This window comes from Acinonyx jubatus, chromosome B1 (genome assembly GCF_027475565.1).
Source record: "Acinonyx jubatus isolate Ajub_Pintada_27869175 chromosome B1, VMU_Ajub_asm_v1.0, whole genome shotgun sequence".
Classification (NCBI taxonomy): domain Eukaryota; kingdom Metazoa; phylum Chordata; class Mammalia; order Carnivora; family Felidae; genus Acinonyx; species Acinonyx jubatus.
Window position 1 is genome coordinate 40,685,770 of NC_069382.1, and position 18,988 is coordinate 40,704,757.

The window sequence follows — 18,988 nt, forward strand, 5'->3', positions numbered from 1 at the left end:
TAGAGGCCCAGGAGAGTTCTCATAATTTAGTTTATTTCTCGTATTTCTTTTTAGGGGGGACAGAGGCAAAGTGTGAGGGAACAAGTCTGAAGCCTGCTTTCTCTTGGACGTGGAAATCTTACTGCTTAAATCATAAAGGTGTTATTTACGGTTTTTACACCATGACAGAACATGCCAGATTTTCTGGGGCAGTGTCAATGTTAAATGAACAGCTAAGTTTAATTTCATCACTGTGTCTTCGTAAGAATTTCACCTAGACAAATGAATAAAATGGAAAACAAATATTTCGCTATATCCCCTGTCCTAGTTTTTTTAATTCTTAATATTTGGTCACCCTCCTTTTAGCTATACTGATATTCGGAAAGCCATTATGGAAACGACTTAATTTTTGTAGGTATCTGTCTCACAAATAAAATGTGCATCCCATATCTCATTTCTCTCTAATGCTTGAGGGAGAAGGAAGGCATTGATGAAGAGCTGCCTCATTTTCCAGAGAGAACAGAGGCACCGAGAGCTTGCAGGGACTTTCTAGCTGCAGTGGCCACAGTGTCAGTCCTGAATTTTTACCTCCTGGGCTTCAGGCCGGGCCCCCTCCCCATCTGCCCAGCTGGATGAGTACTCACAGTGGAATGACGATTCCAAGAGGCTGGTGCCATGCACGCTTTTTGTTTTGAATTGGGTTTTATTAGTCTGTCCACTCACTGAGAGCTAGGTGCTGTCTGTGGAGTTATAAAGATATACATGATGCTGTCTCTGCTCTTACAGATGATATATTTACCGAAGCCAGGCATGCATGCACTGGACAAGGCAGGGGGAACATGCCATTTGCTTCTGAGGATGCAGACGGTGATAAGGGTGGCTGTTGTTCAAGGCCACGGGGAAGGAACCAGACGGCAGCCTGGGCTCAAAGAGGTGCAGAACCCAGAAGAATGGGGAAGGGTTAGTCTCTAACTAATCTGAAACTGGACATTCTAGGAGCTTTCTTTAAAAGACCCCTTAAATTTTTTTTTTCTTCTTAAAAAAACTCACCTACCAAATAATGTCCTTCCCATATAGTAAAAAAATACATTAGGGAAATAAATGCCAAAACGTGCACTTTATGATTTTTTCTTGAACAAGGGGAAGCATTTATGCCGTTCCCACCCCTTGAGTTCTTTTTCCCCCTCTCTCCTTGCTTTGCCTGATGCCACAAGTCTACGCCATTAACTGAAGCCCGGTCAGAATAAGCAAAAGTGAGGGTTCTGAATGGTTACCTCTGGAATGCCTGTCTCTTTGGACCTCCCAGTGAGAGCAGTGAAGAATTCCAGACTTTCACTGACTTTTAGAACAGCTCTTCTGAGACTCTGAATAGGCTGCCAGGGAAATTATCTCCCAGGTTGGGGCCTTCGGTGAACCGCTAGGGAAAGAACTGATGGATAAAGTCCAGTGAAGATGCATAGTATTTCCCCCCAATAATAGAAAATGACCTTCACATGCCCTCCAGGGTGGCCCGGGAAAACCAGCACTATATTCTTTCAGCCCTTACCTGCTCTGCTTTCCAGAGCCTGTCTGACACAGGCAGAAACCCGACTGTTACATTTCTCTCTGCCCTCAGGAACATTCACCAGTTGGGGGAAAAAGAAGGCCAGAAAATTGTTGCTATGGGCTCTGTTTTGTGGAAGTTAAAATGCTGGAGCAAGAATCTGATTGCTTGATAGCTCCCTCTCTCTCTCCCTCTCTCTCTCTCTCTCTCTCTTTCCCTCTCACCCCCACCCCTTCTCGAGCTCTCTTTCTCCCCCACCCCCTACTTTTTCTACTCTCCCCTCCTCCCTCCACTGGACTCCCAGTCCTGACTGCGACCCCCCCACCCCCACCCCCACCCCCGCCAGGCCCGGGGAGAGCCTTACAGGTTGTCAATGAAACATGGAATCATTTCCTTTGATGGCTTAGATAATAGTAGGAGCCAAGGCAATGAGTGAGGTCGGCTGAAACCAATGCAGTCCTGCCCGGGACTGGAGAGCCAATCGCAGGAGCAGAGGGCGGGGCGTCGGCGCCAGCAGATAATTGCTAAGTGCATCGCTAGCACAGTTGGGCCGAGCTGCCGAAAGGTCTGGTCGCAGAGACGGGAACGCGTAATCCTCAGCGTGCTCCATCCCGACAGCATCGTTCCACGGCTCGGCAGGGCAGCGAGCCTCTGGCCACCAGCCCCTCTGCTCCGCGGAAAAGGTACTCCTGCCTGCGTCCCGGGGGGTGCGGCTCCTGCTCTCCCCTTCTCAGTGGCTTGCAGTTTAGCTTATGTAGAGGGATTGCAGAAAGAAGAGAAAAGTTTAGGCGAGGAAACGTGACAGATATAGGAAATCACCATCTTTTGTTGGGATGAAAACAAGCTGACAATTTGGAAAACTTCTGCGCCGTCTAGAACTGGCTTTGTTTACTACTCTCGCAATTAGCTGCACCCAGGTCTGTGGAAATAGGTCTGGTCTTGGGCTAGGGTGACTGCACCGTTGGGGTGTAAATTCAGGTTTGCTGGGTGAAGGGAATTGGACCCCTGGATGTGCCGCTTCCTGGCGGACCCATCGTTGGGAAGCTGACACTGAGAAACATGACTGGTGGTTGGGTTTTCTCCATAGGGTCTGCCCCCTCTCCATTACCTTGACCTGCCTTCCCTCAACTATGTGACCTTCAACTTGGGCCCTTCCTCAAACTTCTGCGACCTTCTTCCCTCCTACTCCTTGCCCAGTCTGTCTCAGTTCATTTTGCTTGGTGGGGAAAAAAAATTTCCTGGGGGTGTGGGAGGCTGTCCTGTTTGACCTGATGGGCATCCGTGTGACACACAACTTGGGGAAAAACCAACGAAACAGTTGTCAGAGGAGAAGAAATAACTTAATTGATTAGCTCCCGAAAACTGGAAGACTTTCCAGGCTTGATGTGTCCTGAAATAGAGGGGTTGGAGCTAAATTGTATCCCGTGTGAAGGTTACACCCTTACCAGAGAAGGGCTGTCCAGTGCTAAGCGTGCCAAGGGCTCTGGGAGGTGGAGGCTGGTGGGAGGGGCAAGCTCTGAGGGGCTGGGTCTGTTTAGGTGCGCAGGTCCATCTGTGCCCCAGAGGGTGCTGGAGCCACCGTCTACACTGCTTCTGATCATTGCTATTTGAGCAAAAATGCTCGCCATGGTCAGCGGCTGGTTCAGCCTCGAAGCACCCTTGTGCATTCTAAATTGTGGGACCACAAGGGCCTCCCTCACTTGTTCTGAGACCCAGTTTTGCGTGTGGGGAAAACTCCTTTCCCAGAGTTTCTGCAAATGGGAGATGTTAGGTAGGTAGGCCTCCCCTAGGAAGCATGAAGAGAAGGTGATGAGCTTGGTCTTGAACTTCCTGCCTGCTTTGGCTCAGGCAGCTCCTATTTGAATGCCCTACAGCACTTCACCAGGTCTGTCCTCTGACCTCCTGGATGCTCTGAAGCTGCGGGTCCAGGACTGATCTTACAAGTCCTTGGGGCTTTAGCGGGGGTCAGGTGCATTGCCTCACCCTGATTTCAATCCTAGACCTGAAGCTGAGGAGTTCAATTCCCAGTCCTGGGAAGGATCCTCCAGCAACCCCTTGTCCCTATGACACCCTTGCTGCTGAGGTGCAGATGACAGTCCCCCTTCTCGGGCTCTCCAAATCACTTTCAGTGTTTAATTCTTCTTTTCTTTAATTGCCACAACAGGTCCCCCACCTCCATTAAGCAGCTATTTCGGGTGGCTGCTGTTATTGTGGGAGCTCTACTCACAATGGTTAAAAAAAAAAAACAAAAAAAAAAACCAGCTGCCGGACTTTTTTTTTTTTTTTTTTTTGGTCAGGATACAGTCAGCTTTCTCTTCTGCACATGTTGTCTGACAGTAAACACAACAAACTTGCAGCCCTGCAAATTATGCCTTTGTGTTTGGGAGCCTGGAGTAAACTCAGAGCTTTTATCTGCTGTTTGGGGCATATTTGGCCACACACCTTCACCCCTGTGGTCTGTCTAGGGCACGTGAGCCCCAGAGAGCCCTGGAGAGGCAGCACCTAGCAGGTGGGGGTGGGAGTTCGAAAGGGGGCACTTTGGTTTTCAAGAAGGCAGTCATAAAGCTGGAAAATGCTTTTGAGTTCAAGGGGGTGCCTGGAACCAAAAAACCGGTAGCAAAAATTGAGGGTCCTTTCAATTGATGCTGAGCTGCTAGATTTCTATCATGATAGAGGACATTCAAAGTAAGGCTTTTAAACCAGCTCCTGAATGGTGACTCATGCAGGGAGAGGAAAAAGGCAGGGTGGGGGAAGGGGGCAGAGGGAGCTTGGAAAGTGCAAGTGGGACACACTGGAACACTTGCCTTCTTCCTCCTCCTCATCCCTCTTCCTTGTAGTTCCCCATTTGGAACAAAGATTATTAAAATAACAACTCTAGACTAAAAAAAGCATAATAGGAGCTGAAGAATAATTGATGAAATACAAAACACCATCCCTGCAACTTCACCTTGGATGGGGCATAAAATCCAGGATCCAGCCACACCGCTGTGATCCACTTTGGAGAATTCATTCTCTGGTATCAGGTTGATTAGTTCCTTGGGAAGCCTGGCGCAGGTTTATGTGTGAAGGGACTGATTGGTGCTCAGAAAATTGCATTTGTTACTCGTTATTTCATCAAACATGGTAGCTGTAGCCAGAATCCTGGGCAAGCGCCATCCATAGGTCTAGCATTTTCTCCTCTCCCCAGTTGGGCAACAAGGTTTTCTCTCTTTTAACTACTGTGCTAAGCAGGGGTTATCTCTTTGTGTGCCTTCATAAGCCCTGGGTGACTTACCTGGCAAGTCAAAGTCCCTTCCTTACTTTTCTGTTCCTCTTTCCTGTCATCTCTTTTCATCATGAACACATCAGTAAATAATCTCTTTGCAACCTACTTTGATCTCGTCATTTTGTGCCAATTTTGCTGTTAAAGAAATCTGTCCCCTGAAACCCTGAAAAAAGGATTGAAAACATATGAAAATTTTTATCAGAGAAGAGCCTTTTAGTCTTCCTATTTGAACATTTAATTTTGTTGTTTTGGGGAAATCAAATAAGCACGTTTATTGTGTTAGGCGTTTTTGTAAAGGGCCGTTGAGATGTCTTCTTTTTTTTCTTGGGTAGTTGCGTGAACTCCCCGGTTACCCTGGGGGTGTGTGCGTCTGGAGGTTTGAAATAATCTGGAGCATCCCCTGAAAGGTGAGGAGATTGGAGCATGATGCTTCTGTTTATTCATCACGGGGTGAAGGCTGTTTGGAAACCTGGGCTCTGAAATGTACGCACCACACACGGTTATTTTCTCCCGTTATTCTTCACTTTGGAAGATTTCGTGGCCCCAAATGATTAGTAATAGTTCACCTGACTTACTTTTCCTTATGCACATGCGCCCTACCTCCCTCCCCATTATGGAGCTGTTGCACACTGAACAATCTTACTTAATCTGGTATATGCCTCTCTTTCTTCCTTCCCTTATGATTCTTCCTTCCCGTCACTTAAGGGCATCCTAGAGGTTGAGATTTAATTTTAGACACCCTGCTCACCTCACTTCTGGAACACTTAACCAGGGGAAGTCAAGAGTTCTGGGATGCACATGGAGTTGCCCTGCGGGAGCAGTGAGGCAATCCTTCACCACGTTCGGTTCCATGCAGACCTTACAAGAGCGCCTGTGGTGGTGCAGCCACCCCTTGGGAGGCAGGTGGGGCAGATGTACTGAGCACAGACCTGTTAGACGCATAGGGATTCCACCAGGCATGACCCTCACTGTTCCACTATCCTGCGGCTCGCCCACCCGCAGTCCCCATGCATTGGACTGACCTTGGAGACATTAGCCAGCAGTGATATGTGCCTGTCATTCTCCCAATTTCTTTGTTCCTTGTTCTCTTCTCACCCCTAAATTTCTCTATCAAGAGTTAGAAAGGATCAAATCTACTTATTCATACTACGGTGTAAATAGTTAAGAGTGGTGCCACTTATGCAGGTATTTGAGTTCTAAATGGAAATCCAAGATGTTTAGAGTGGAGTTGCAGACATCTGCCTTGGGATTTGGAAGATAGAGTTTGGATAGGGAGTGTCTGGGCAGTTGTGAGCCTTTGCTTTTCAGTTAAGGCTGGTCCTGCTCTTACCATGTCAAGGACACGCTACAGGCACTCAGAGCCCCGTGCTGGCACTATTTGGGGTCTGGCACCTGGAGCTTGATCCCTCAGACTTGACCTTGGGTGCTGCACTTATTTTCCCTCTCTGACCTCAGTTTCCTTGTATATAAAGTCAGGGGCTTGGCCTATGTCCTCATGATCTCTTTCTGCTCTGACCTTCTCTCTGGATTTTGCCATTGGAGTCCTACATCCAGCTGAGGATGTTATGGCTCTGGGAGGACTTGGAGCTTGCAGAGCATCCTCCAATGTGGGCCACGGTGCTCAGTGATGCTTTCAGAGCCAGAATCCGTGGAGGCAGGTCGGAGGGACGGTGGGTGCTCTGCCACAAGAAAAACAGGCTGAGGGTGATGTAATAACTGATTTTGGTTTAGGAGGGGATGTTATATGGAGGATGGCGACCAGCTGTTCTCCATCTCCAGTAGGATTGAACGAGAGAAAATAGACAGAAATTGCAGCAGATGGACTTAGATTAGGTATGAGGAAGAATTTTCCGTCAGCAAGAGTTGTTAAAAAGGGAAGGTTGTGGAGCCTCCGTGATGATCTTTAGGAAATGGATAAGCAGAAGATTCAGCTGGAGGAGGAGGCGGAAGGAGGGGCCCGTCTGGCCCAGGGATCCTGGCCCTTTCCCGAGGGGGGGCCCTTTTTGGTTGCTCAGAAGCCTCACCTTTGCTCTGGGGCTATCAGAGTGGCTGAGAGCTGAAGTCCTTGGGCCAGCAGGGCCGGCCAGGTGCTGCCTTTACTGGCAGATCCTGTCTACTGCTTGAGGCCCTCTCTTCAAGTCTAATCTTTCACTTTCAGGTGTGGCAAATGAGGCCTGGAGAGGAAGCAGGCCTCGGTGGCCTCCTCACACACTGACCCATGGCAGAGCCAGAACCAGAATCAGCTCCCCCTTGCTTCCAAATTGAATAGACCATTTACTTTCTCTGGGCTCCTGATTTTTCTCTAAGCAAATGGTGGAGACAGGGGCACCTGCAGTTAAGCAGTATTTATTGAGTGCCTGTTACTAGCATGGTGTACTTACTCAACTCCACCTTCCCTGATTTATACAGCAAACCGTTCAGCTCCAGTCGGTGATCGGGCAGCACTACCATGAGCCCAGGGCTGGACAAATGCCTGCCAGAAACTGCAGCAGAAAAGAGGGGATGAGGGTGCAGCAGGAGGATGAGGAAGAGTGATATGAAAAAAAAAATATTTACTCTGCATCTTACGGAGGTGAGAAACTTTAGACATCTAGTTCAAGCTCCTTGTTGGATGAATGAAACGAGACGTCCCCAGCACACATAAGATCTGGATAAGACCCTTATATCATCAGTTACCTTTATAAAATGAAACAGAATTTGGAATTTCATTCAGATTGTCATTTCTAAGAGAAGCTTCTACAACGTGGGGCTGCAATTCCACATTTCTTCCAGCCAGACTTGATTTGTTTCTGGGCACGTACATCTCTGGGGCATGCTTGGTGGCCCTCCAGGGAGGCCCAGGGCCAGAGCCTACAGCGGCGAGGGGGTGGGCGGTCTCAAGGCCCAGAGGCAGGCTCCCTCTGGTGTCAGGGGAGGAACAGGACGCTGCTGTCCAGCTGGCAGCCTTAGGATGAAAACAGCCTCAAGCTCTCAAGAATCAGGCAGAGAGGCTGTGCGGGCTTTGCCTCGCAGTGGTTTGAGCCTTGTAGGAAGCAAGATGAATTGGTGAAGTGGGCACCACAAAGTAAATTCATAGTTAAGAAGTGCACGTGCGTAGTTGCTGAGTAAAAGGAAGGAAACACGGAGGTCTGTGCTGGGCCAGCTATGGGCCGGCAGGGGGTGTTCAGGGCATGTCTCTGTGCTAACTAATGCATTCCGAGTGCTCTGCCCAGCACTCAGGCAGGCACTAGGGAGTCTATCAGGAACTACATAGGTGTGTGTGATCCTTGTCCTGTGGGAAGTTGCCTGGGAAGACCAGCAGCCCCTGAGGCAGCCCAGCAGGACATGTGTCTGAGGAACTGCCAAGACAGAAGGTGCAGGGGGAACCGAAGGGGAAGAGAGGACAGCAGGTGCCAGGGGCCAGGCTGCCCAGGTTGTGAGACAGGCCTGAAGGGTGGAGAGAGCTGGGGTAGCTGAGGGAGAGGAGCGGGTAGGTAGCACAAGAAATGACAGAAAGCCAAGGGATGTCAGAGCCTGTCTTCAGAAGGTGAAAGTACTTACAGCCACAGAGAGAACCTTGAGAGATTCATCAGAGGAGTGGGCTAACCCAGGGCAACCTTGTCTCAATCCCACTGCCATTGTCCCTTTCCATCCAGAACGACACTCAGCTGACTTCACATTTCTGCCCTCAACTTTGGTGCCATAGACTGCACTAGGACACAGCAAGTTGTTGTGGGCGTGATGGTAGTAGGTCCTGGATGCAGGGTACACATGGTTAGCCTTACTTGGCATGGTCAGAGGATTCCTCTTGGGGAGAGGAACACCTGAGAAATAAATAGGATCCCACCAGGTGGATGGAGAGGTGAGAAGGAGGGCAGCCACATTTGCAAGACTCAGAAGCATGAAACAGCACAGTGTGTCAGAGCCCTATGAGTAATACTTGGGTGTTGCTACATCTTGAGCACATGAGGTTTGTTTTTGGGGGTGCAGGAGAGAGAGGGGGTGGAAGTGTCCCCAGGTAGGGAAGGACCAGCTGGCCAGACTGAGGAGCAGAAGGGTTTTAGGCAGGGAAAGGCAGTCACATTTGCATTTAGGACAAAGGAATTGTGGAATGGAGAGTGGGGGTGAGTTTGGGGAGAGGCAAGGCTGGGCTAGAGAGGCTGGTCCTGAAGTCATTTGCTGCGGTTTGGGTGAGCAATGATGAGGCCCTGAAGGGAGACTGTGGCAATGGAAGAAGAGAAGGGGACAGCATCAAAGGGTGATGCTTTGACTTCTTAAGTTATACTTGATCAGGCAAAAATGAAGAGGAATTTTTCATCCCTTAGAGGAGACGCTGACAGGTGGCAAGGAAAGGTCACATGGGTCGATGACAGAGAGAGCAGTGCTCCCCACTGAGGACAGGACAGGAGCAAATGGGCTCCAACAACAGGAAAAGGATATAAGCTAGACTTTAATGCCTTAATGGAGGGATTGTTAAACACGGGGACAGGGTCAGCAAAGACGGCTATGGACTAATTCTCTTCTCTGTAGAGTATTCAAAAATCAGTCTGTCCCCTGACAGAAAAGTGAGCAAAGGGTGTGAATAGGTAGCACAAAGAAAGAGAAAACAAACACAAATGTCCAGAAAAAGACGTACAGGTGTCCAACCTCCCTAATAACTAAAATATTACTTTAAAAACAAGGTATCCTTATCCACCTACCAGCTGAGCAAAAATGAAAATAAAATGCCCCGTGTTGTTGAGATGCCAGGAAGTGGACATTGGCAGACGTAGCTGATGGGAAGATCATTTGCAAACACGGGAGTCATGTCTCAAAAAGATACCCTTTAAACCAGTAAGCAGTTCGTCTTCTAGGAATTTTTCCTACGGAAATAATCAGAGCTGTGCAAAATAGTTCTAATCAAGGATATTCCTTTCAGCATTATTCATTATAACAAAACATTGTATGGGGGGATTAATTAAATCTAATATGGCTCATCCATAAAATGGAAATCAAGGAAGCCATTAAAGTTACATTGAATAATATATAAGGATATGGGAAAATGCTAATAATATGCATCAAGTAAATATAGGCTTAAAAGTAAATAGAGTAGAAATGCAATTTTGTAAAAAAAAACCAAACAAACAAACAAAAAAACGCATACAGTCCTGAAAAATAGAATGGAATGCAATATATCAGAGTGATAACAGTGGGTATCTCTGGGTTTTAGGAAACACGTGATTCTTTTATTAAACTATTCTGTATTTTCCAAATTTCTTAGAGTAAATAAATGTGTTATCTTACACACCAGACAAACTTGCTTTTTAAATCAGTTACTCAAACCACAAATGCTCTGGCAGGGACTATATATGTAACAATGTGTCAGGCACTATGCTGCCCATTAAAAGTCCTAACATGGGGCGCCTGGGTGGCTCAGTCCTTTAAGCATTTGACTTTGGCTCAGGTCATGATCTCACGGTTTGTGAGTTTCAGCCCTGCATCCAGCTGTCTGCTGTCAGCAGGGAGCCCGCTCAGGATCCTCTGTCCCCCTCTACCTCTCTCTGTCCCTCCCTACCCCTCTCTCTCAAAAATAAATAAACATTAAAAAAAAAAGTCATGCCAGCCAGGTGTCCTCAATCCATTTGGTGAGATCAGATAAATGCACCTGCTAGTCACATGCTACCCTGCGAAAAGTCTGCTTCAGATGTTGAGGGTGCAGGATCTCCGTGCAGGGAATGGTGCCCATGGGCAGTGGCGACCTTCCCCCTTCTTCTTCACCTCCTCCCCCTTCCACACACGTCCCCAGCCTGTCCCTTACAGTGGTCAGACCTAGCTTAGCCCGCAGCGGGTGTGTTTACATGCATCTGCAGATGTCCTAGGTGGACAAGATGAGGCTCAGAGAGGCTATGACTGTGTCAGGGTCGCCCGTCTCACGGGTGGCAGAGCTTGGCGGCAGGGAGCCCGTGTACCCTTTCTCGAGGGGGCCGTTTTGTAGGGCTTCTTGTGTTATTGGGGACAGCTGGCAGATTTCCAGCGGGAAGGTGTGGAGCCGCCCTCCCCTCCTTCCCAGAAGCCATGCCTTGTGCTTGATTCACTTATTGAGACTGAGCGAATGCATCGACGGCTGTCATGCTTAGAGGAGGGACTCTGAGTGCAGGGGTCTCCGGCGGTGCCCTCGCGGTTCTGCATCCTGCCCCTCATTTGCTGCTGTTTTTCCAGACCGCCTTTGCCTCCTGAGCTGCTTTCCTTTGTTACATAAACTCTGGGCAGCCCGAGAGTCCCCCTCTCTGTGGCAGTCACAGCCGGCTGGCCCCGCGGTGTGTGCCCGGGCTGCATGGGGGGTGACTCCGAGGGGCACATCCTTGGGGCTTTCACAGGCTTCACTGGGAAAAGGGGAGAAGCCTGCTAGAAGGTGGGGCTGGGTGTGGAGCGGTGCGGGCCCGGCTGATTTGCTGCTCTATTTATTTTGATAATAATGCACGTTTGTACGGTGTTTTGTGCTCGCAAGCCTCAGAGGCGGATGGGGCAGGCGTCCTCATCCTCATTGTGCACAGGGGGGATTGATACTGGGAAGGGCGAGCCACTTGCCTCGGTTTGGGTGGCAGAAGAGCTGGCATGGAAGGAGCCTGCAGACACCCCCGTACCTCCTGACGGACAGGGGCTTCTTGCTGGCCTGCATGTCCTGGGTGCAGTGATGGGGGGACGCAGTACCCCGTGGGGCCCTGGCAGATACTTGATGAGTTGATGGTGGCACACATGTGAGGTGACTTCCAAAACATGGGTGCATCTGGCTGAGTCCTGCCCTGAGGCCCAGTCCCGGAGGTGCCGAGAGAAGTGGATGCCAGTGAGAGAATGTGTGTGGTCACCAAAGTCTGATGGAGGCAGAAGGGCCTGCGCCCTGAAGGATGAGGGCAATTTGGACAGAAGGAGGCACATTCTGGGTGTGAGTGGCCATCTGAGGGCAAGAGCCAGCATGCGACGTTGGAAGCTGCTGAGGGGTCATGTGGCTCAGTCAGGGGGGGATTGGGAGAGTGCCTTGGCATCTCTCATCCCAGGCTTTGCTTTATTTTTGGGACTCCCTCCTATGTAATAAGCTGGGCACAGTGCCACTGGGCGGGAGGAGGAAATGAGTCGGGGTTCTCATGTGGATTCCCTCCTTCTCGCTGCCTCTCTTGGTTTTGCTCCTGCTGAACATGAAATTTCCCTGTAGGGTTCTGGGAAGACAGGAAGGGGGATTGGGATGGTTCCTATTCTGCCAGGCCTCCCCTGCCTACCTGGAACTTCGGTTTTCCAGAATGGGAGAAGGGGAAGGAAAAGTTATGAGCCAACAGGGAAAGCAAGAAAAAGGGAGCAGGGTCGGGGAGTAGGTGGGGAACTCAAGAGGGATGTTTGGAAGTGAGGTAGAATTTCTAGCACACTGAAAAGCAGAAGCATAGCCTCTGTCTAAATTGTAGATTTTTAAGTGTGATAAGACACAAATAAGACAGGAAAAAGAGTCTGAGACTACCCTTTATTTTCAGATTTGTAAATGTTTGTTTATCTATCTATCTATCTATTTATTTATTTATTTATTTTGAGAGAGAAAGAAAGAGAACGTGAGCAGGGGAGGGGCAGAGAGAGAGGGACAGAGAATCTGAAGCAGGCTGTGCGCTGTCAGTGTAGAGCTGATATGGGGCTCGATATCATGAACCTGAGCTGAAACCAAGAGTCAGATGCTTATCTGTCTGAGCCACCCAGAGGCCCCTATTTTCAAATTGTTAAGCACTTGGTCCTCAGACTCATTTTGCAGAGGAAACTGCAGCATGGTGTGGCCAGCAGTCAGTGGGTAACCCTGGTGGTGGATTGCAGCCTGATGCTCTCTGTCTGCTGTGCCACCCCCTCTGGGCCTAGACCTGGTGACCAAGGGGGTCTGTGGGAGAGCAGGAACAGGACTCCCTCTGCCTGCAGAGCGGCCCTTCTGCATTTCTGCATTCTGCTTTCTCCCCATTTCCAGGAGGCTCTGCAGAGAGGTGCTGGGAGCAGCAGGAGGGCAGGCTGCTTATCGCTGGGGACCAGGGTGCCTGTCCATTCCCTGGGACAGGTCAGTGAGGGATGCCACAGGCTACCGGGCCGGGAGAGCTTGAGGCCATGGCCCTGTTCTTTGATTTCACTATGATGGAAATGATGTGCTTCTCTCTCTCATCCTTCAGTTACCTTAACAGGGACGTGAGCTCCTGAAATGTTATGTGTTCATTTATTCATTGCTCAGAACATTGAGAACTGACAATCACAGTTTTCTAAGCTTTTAGAATGAGTAGTGGACAGAACTGACCCAGTCCCCATCTACTCAGAGCTTATATTCCAGTGGAGAAGACAGATAGCAAACAAGTAAGTCAATATGTAGGGAGGCTGATATGTGAAAGGGGGGAAAATGAATCAGAGCAAGGGGATGGAGTGTGTGTGTGTGTAAAGGGTATGTCCAGGAGGGTCTCAGTAATAAAGTAACACTGGAGCAGAGACCCAGGGCTGTGGAGGGTGATCCATGCAGATATTTGGGGGAAGGGCAGTCCACGCCAGGAGAGGCCCTGAAGCTGGAGACACTTGTAGTGTCAGATGTAGCACTGAGGTCGAGGTGAGCTTCACTGAACCCCTGGAAAGTTTTGAGCAAAGGAGTAACATAGTGTAGGATTCAAAGGGATCAGTCTGGCTGTCTGGTACATGCCCTAAGAGCATACTATAGGAGAGCTATGTGGAGGCAATGATCCTGGCAGAGCGGGTGGTGGCTTGGATTAGTAGTAGCAGTGGGGAGTGAGGAGCCCTCAGATTCTGGATATATTTTGAAGGTGGAACCAGCTGGATTTCCTGATGGGCTGAATGGAGGGTTTGAGAGAAGGAGGATTCAAATATGACTTCCAAGACTTTTGGCATGAGATGGAAAAGTTTGTGGAAGGAACACACTGGGGGAAACAGGAGGTGAGACATTTGTGTTCTGGAGATGTTAAATATCTAAATGAAATGCCTGCTAGTCAGTTGGGTTATGTGTCTAGAGTTCAGAGAAGTTTATGCTAGAGAAAAATCTTGGGAGTTGTCAGTGTATTGATAATATTTAAAATATGGGACCAAAGGAGATAACCTCGAGAGTGAGTGTAGATAGAGAGGAGGTATAAAGACTGAATTCTGGGAACCCCAATATTTACAGATCTAGAATAGGAGTTGGCAAACTTTGCTGAAGAGCCAGATAGGATTTTAAACTTTGTGGGGCCATGTGGTCTTTGCTGCAACTAGTGCCCTTTGCCTTTGTAGCACAAAAGCAGCCACAGACAACATATAAATGAATGAGTGTGGCTGTGATCAGTGAAACTTTGTTTACAGAATCAGGCAGTTGGCCCGTGGGCTGTGTTTGCTGACCTTTGTTCTAGGACTCGAAGATGAACCCGCAGATGAGACTGAGAAGGATATCCCATAGGATAATGTTGCCTCAGAAACAAAGGGAAGCATTTTCGAGGGGGGCTGGTCACCTGATCACAGACTGCTGGTGCGTGAAGTAGGTGGGGACTGAGAATTGAACACAAGTGTGGAAGCCATCAGTAGGCTGATGGTACGTGAGGGGAGGCCCTGTCGGTGCTGGTTGGTGGAGAGGCATTGGAGATAGCACATGTAAACAACCTTCTGGAAGAGTGGGGTTGTGAGGGGTGCAAGGAGATGGAAGATGAACTGTAGAGGTGTGTGGGGTCAAAGTAAGGATTACCCCCTTAAAATGGGGAAAATAGCAGGGTGTTTGTATGCTGCTGGAAACCATCCAGTCAAGAGCATGAAGGTGACATAGGAGAAGGCGGGGAGATGGTCCCGAGGGAGGAAGGGAGGGGCTGGGATCCAGCGAATGGGGCGGGCATGGCCTGGCTGCTGAGGGGACAGCCAAGGGGGAGGGAAGGACAGCCATGGTCAGAAGGCAGTTGGGTGTGTGGGTGGACGTGGGGTGTGGTGCGGTGGGTGGAGATCAGAGTGGTGACTCTCTCCTGTTGCTTCATTCTGTCAGTGAGTAGGAAGGAACATCAAGGGCTGGGAGGTGGGGAGGGGCCCTCGGCCAAGAGCCCTGGAAACAGATGTCCCCTGAGCACAAGGGAAGTGGGACGTGAGATAGTGACAGAGGGTCTGAGTCTCTAAATCAAAATTAAAAGCTTTGTGCCGATGCCATCACTTGAGCTTTTCGCTGTAAAAGGGGCCCTGTAAATTCTGAAGAGTTATGACTGAATTAATAAGGCCAAGATGAGGTTGTGGATGGAAAGTCCTCAAAAAATAGTCTCAGATTCCCATGGGCCTGGAGCTGCCTACCAGGTAGCTCTTGTGTGGCTGTATTTTTTTTTAATTGAGCTATAATTGACATATAACATTATATTAGTTTCAGGTGTACAACATAATGGTTGATATATGAATATATTGTAACATGATCACTATAATAAGTCAAGTTAAATCCATCATTATGCATAGTCTGTCTTTCTTTCTTTCTTTCTTTCTTTCTTTCTTTCTTTCTCTCACAATTGAATTCTCAGAAAATGGAATTGCTTATTGGAGTTTCTGTAACTCCTCCTCTGAAATCAGACAGTTGTGTGAGGTGAGAGAGATCGCTGGCCTGGGGTTAGGGAGAGTTAGGGGAGGCTCTCTGCATTTTTTTCCCTTTTCCTCCTAAAGATTTTTTATTTGAGACTTCTTATTTTTTTTTTATATCTTTTTATGAGGCAGAAGAGAGGAGGGAAGGAGAGGAAAATTCTTTCTCTAATTTTTACCTGCAGACATTATTCTGGGGAGAAAGGGACCTACCGAAGGTCCTTGATCTAAACGTGGAGTAGAACCCATAAGGTGGGGGCTGAGCCCTCTGGTGTCTTCCTCTCAGACGCCCTAGGACAAGGGGAGAAGTCCTTGCAGTTTGAGAAGAAACCCCTCATGTAAACTAGGAAGAAATCGAACATCTCCTTAGTGCTAGTTAGATGCCTGAAGGAAGAGAACCAGGAAAACAGCCCAGGGGGAAAGCGGAATTGGTGGAAGGAAACGGACATTGGGGGCTTTAGAAAAGAGAAGAATCTAAGATCACAGACCCAGCAGAAAAGCAGGGTGGGTGACTTACCTCCCAGACTGTTCTGTGTGCAGGACTGAAGGGGTAACTTCAGTTTGAGGGCAGTGGGGGGTTGCTCGGGGGACTTCCGGAAGTGTGCCAAGGGACCAGGTTTGCCTCTATGTGCTGTCAGGACAGTCCAGGAAGGTGTGTGGCCTTGTACAAAACCTGGCACATATAGGACACACACCTGCCCCCGGGCCCATCTGTGTTTCGGAGACGGCACTTTTCTTGGACGGCCAAAGGTCCAAACACTGTGCACACTTAGGATGTGAGGTTGTTTGTGTGAGTGATAAAGGCAGCAAAGAGTGTGTGGTTCAGGGCTGACCGAGGAAGAGGACGCATTCATCTTTTCTCCAAATCTTATTTATGATGGTCTTTCCGAGATAAGGTAGAGAATATGGAAACACAGAGGTATAGGTGCCCAGAGTCCACCTAAACCCAAGTTATTTCCACAGGCCTGGCTCAAGGAGTCCGTGTGGCTGTTCCAAACCTTAGTTTCCCCCCTCTCAAATACCTAATGATACCCATCTCATAGATGGGTTGTAGGGATTAAGTGGAATAGCAGTCATCGAGTATCCCACCTAGTGCCTAGAATATAGCAAGGTTGCAGGAATCTGTGGGAATGCGGGGTGACAATGGTGTGGGTGGGAGGGGTGCCTTCTCTCTAAGGCTGGGCCAGGATGGTCCCGGCTAGCGGGCTGTGGTGAGCAGCAGCCAGATCATGGATTCCATGTGGTTCTGCTACAGCAGCTATCCCAGGATGGTTAGTTAAAAGGTCGGAATCCCTGTTTCTGGGTTTCAGAGCTCAGATGCTTCTTCTCAACATTGCTGGTCAAGGTACCAGAGAGGAACAATATAGAATTGCCAAATAGTGCAGTGCCTTCAAAAAATAAATCTTGGGGAAGAAACTCTGAAAGCTGCAAGAACCATAATATTGAGAGAGATTTAAAGGGAACCAAAATCCCTGCAACGCTTAGAACAGCAGGAACATAGATTTCTCACACTAATCAAGTGATTTGTGGGAAAATCCTATCCATCTCCCTAACCTGAACTGAATCAAGCAAATGATGGCTGCGAGTTGCAGAGTGAGCTCTGAGGCAGGCTCAAGGCTGGTTTATGACCCTGCAGAACTTTCCTGCGGCATGAATTCTAGGGCAAGCAGGTACCTCCCGAGGAGGGAGCCTCCCCCCTTAGGTGGCTCCCTTCCAGCTGTCAGCATGAGGCAGTTTGGGGGGTAGGAGGGTGTTCCCCTACCTGCCCGAGCATCTGGGGTGTGGGGGGGATGGGTCCCCGAGGAGTGACGGTGGTGGACAGGTACCGGCCTGTGCACTTAAACGTGGCACTGACTTAGGAGCTGTCTGTCAGGAGATACTCCTGTCTCTGTCCGGAGAGAACACTTCTTGCTCTGCCTCCTGCACATGAAGGAGTGGATGCCCCAGTAGAATGGGCCCTTGCCAGAGCTGCGTTTTCTGGCCCTTCCATGTTGTCTGGCCCCATGGGGTTGATATTAAGTATCACTTTTTTGACCGTGTGTGGCTATTTCCCAGTCTGGGTTTAGTTAAACTCCAGGGCATTCGGAGCAATCTCAAGCAATGTCAAGCGGGTTTAGGTGAGGCCAGTTTAAACTTTTTACAACATGGAGAGGAGACATTTGATGTGTCACACTTGATGTGCAGGGAGATGGGTGGGTGGTTGGGCTGGGCTGAGGAAGGAGGGGCTGGGGGGTGATGTGTGAATCTTGGCACAAGCCGGTTGTGTCAAAACATCCAAAATGCTGAGGGCTGTTTTTCTACACAGAAAAATAACATTCATTAGAGTTCAGAGAAAGAAATACAGTGGCTAGAAACACAAGAAAAATGTGTGACTCTAGCACTAATCAGCAGAGTCGAACAGGTAGACAGATAGGGCTTTCAGGCTTCGATCCTAGCTCTGAAAGTTAGCTATTCGAGCTTGTGAAAATCACTCAGGTGGGCCTCAGTTTCTCCTCCTGTAGTGCCTGGCTGAGGGGCCTACCTTGCACAGGGATGCCATGTGGTGGTGACGGAAGGTCCAGTCGAGCTTTACCGCTGATAACAATTCCAATAATAACAATAATAAAAGTGCTAATTAACATGGAAATGAGACGCCATTTTTCCAGCTCTAAAATTACTGGAGGTTAAAAATGACATTCAGTAATGTTCAGTGTCATAGAGATATGATAGAATGGTATCAGGCCCTATTATTAGAACTGTAGTTGGTGAGGCCTTTCTGGTAAGCATGATTTTGGGGAGTTCTGTACTTTTGATTTACCTCTAAGGTTCTATCCGAAGGAGATAATCAGAGATGTGAAGACATATGAGTGTATAAAATTGTACACCATGGTGCTATTTATTTTTCTGAAAAACTGGAATCGGCTCTCTCCCATCACAGGAACTAGTTAAATAAATTATGGTACATCCATACAGTGGAGTAGTAGGCAGCGAAATAAAAATATGTGAAGAATGTTAGTGGCATGAGACAGTGTCCAGAAAGCTATAGGTTAAATATCTTCTAAACTTGCCTAATGAAATACATACCTGTGTGCATAAACATGAATACAGTGCCCCAGGAGGCTAATAGAGATTCTTTCCAGATGGTAAGATTAGGGATGTTTTTTGTTTTCCTTTTGATATTTTCTTATGCAATTCTAAACATCTTATGGTGAGCCTTTATGAATTTTTATAGTAAAAGTAATAAAAATTACAGAGAGAATGTGAACTCCAGCACCCTGAGTGGATCAGGTTCTTGGCCTCTTTGGGAAGTGGTTCTCTGTGGATCCCGCCTTGTGTGGATTCCCCCGGAAGCCTGTTGGGAGGCTGTGTATGGATCCTTCTCTGCCCCCTCCCTGACCAATGTGGAAGAAACAAATGTTGTGGAGATAAAAACAGACATTTAGAAATGAAGAGGTAGAAGTGGGTATGTTGTGAAGACAGAATCAAGCAGAGTGGAAGCCTGCCCTCGTGTGCTGTCAGCCCTGAAATCCAGTAGCTTCCCGGGAGCCACAGATGGTAACAACCCACGTGTATAGTCACTACCAAAGCCATAGCCAGACTGAAACCTGCTGCCCTCTTTCCGTACGGTTGTCACTAGGAAACCAGAGAGAGGTTCTCTTTTTTTGAAAAAAAAAAAAAAA

The 18,988-nt window shown here is 48.5% G+C and overlaps 1 protein-coding gene across 3 annotated transcripts in view; it reads left to right on the forward strand.

The window, feature by feature from the left end:
* The first annotated feature begins 2,041 nt into the window (after positions 1–2,041).
* Positions 2,042–18,988, forward strand: part of ZMAT4 (zinc finger matrin-type 4) — a 343,796-nt gene continuing 326,849 nt past the window's right edge. Inside the window, exon 1 of one of the 3 annotated variants that reach the window (XM_053216542.1) lies at positions 2,042–2,205. The gene's annotated coding sequence lies outside the window, so the exon portion shown is untranslated. The remainder of the gene's footprint in view (positions 2,206–18,988) is intronic. The other 2 variants (XM_027071140.2, XM_027071133.2) reach the window with 2 other exon arrangements.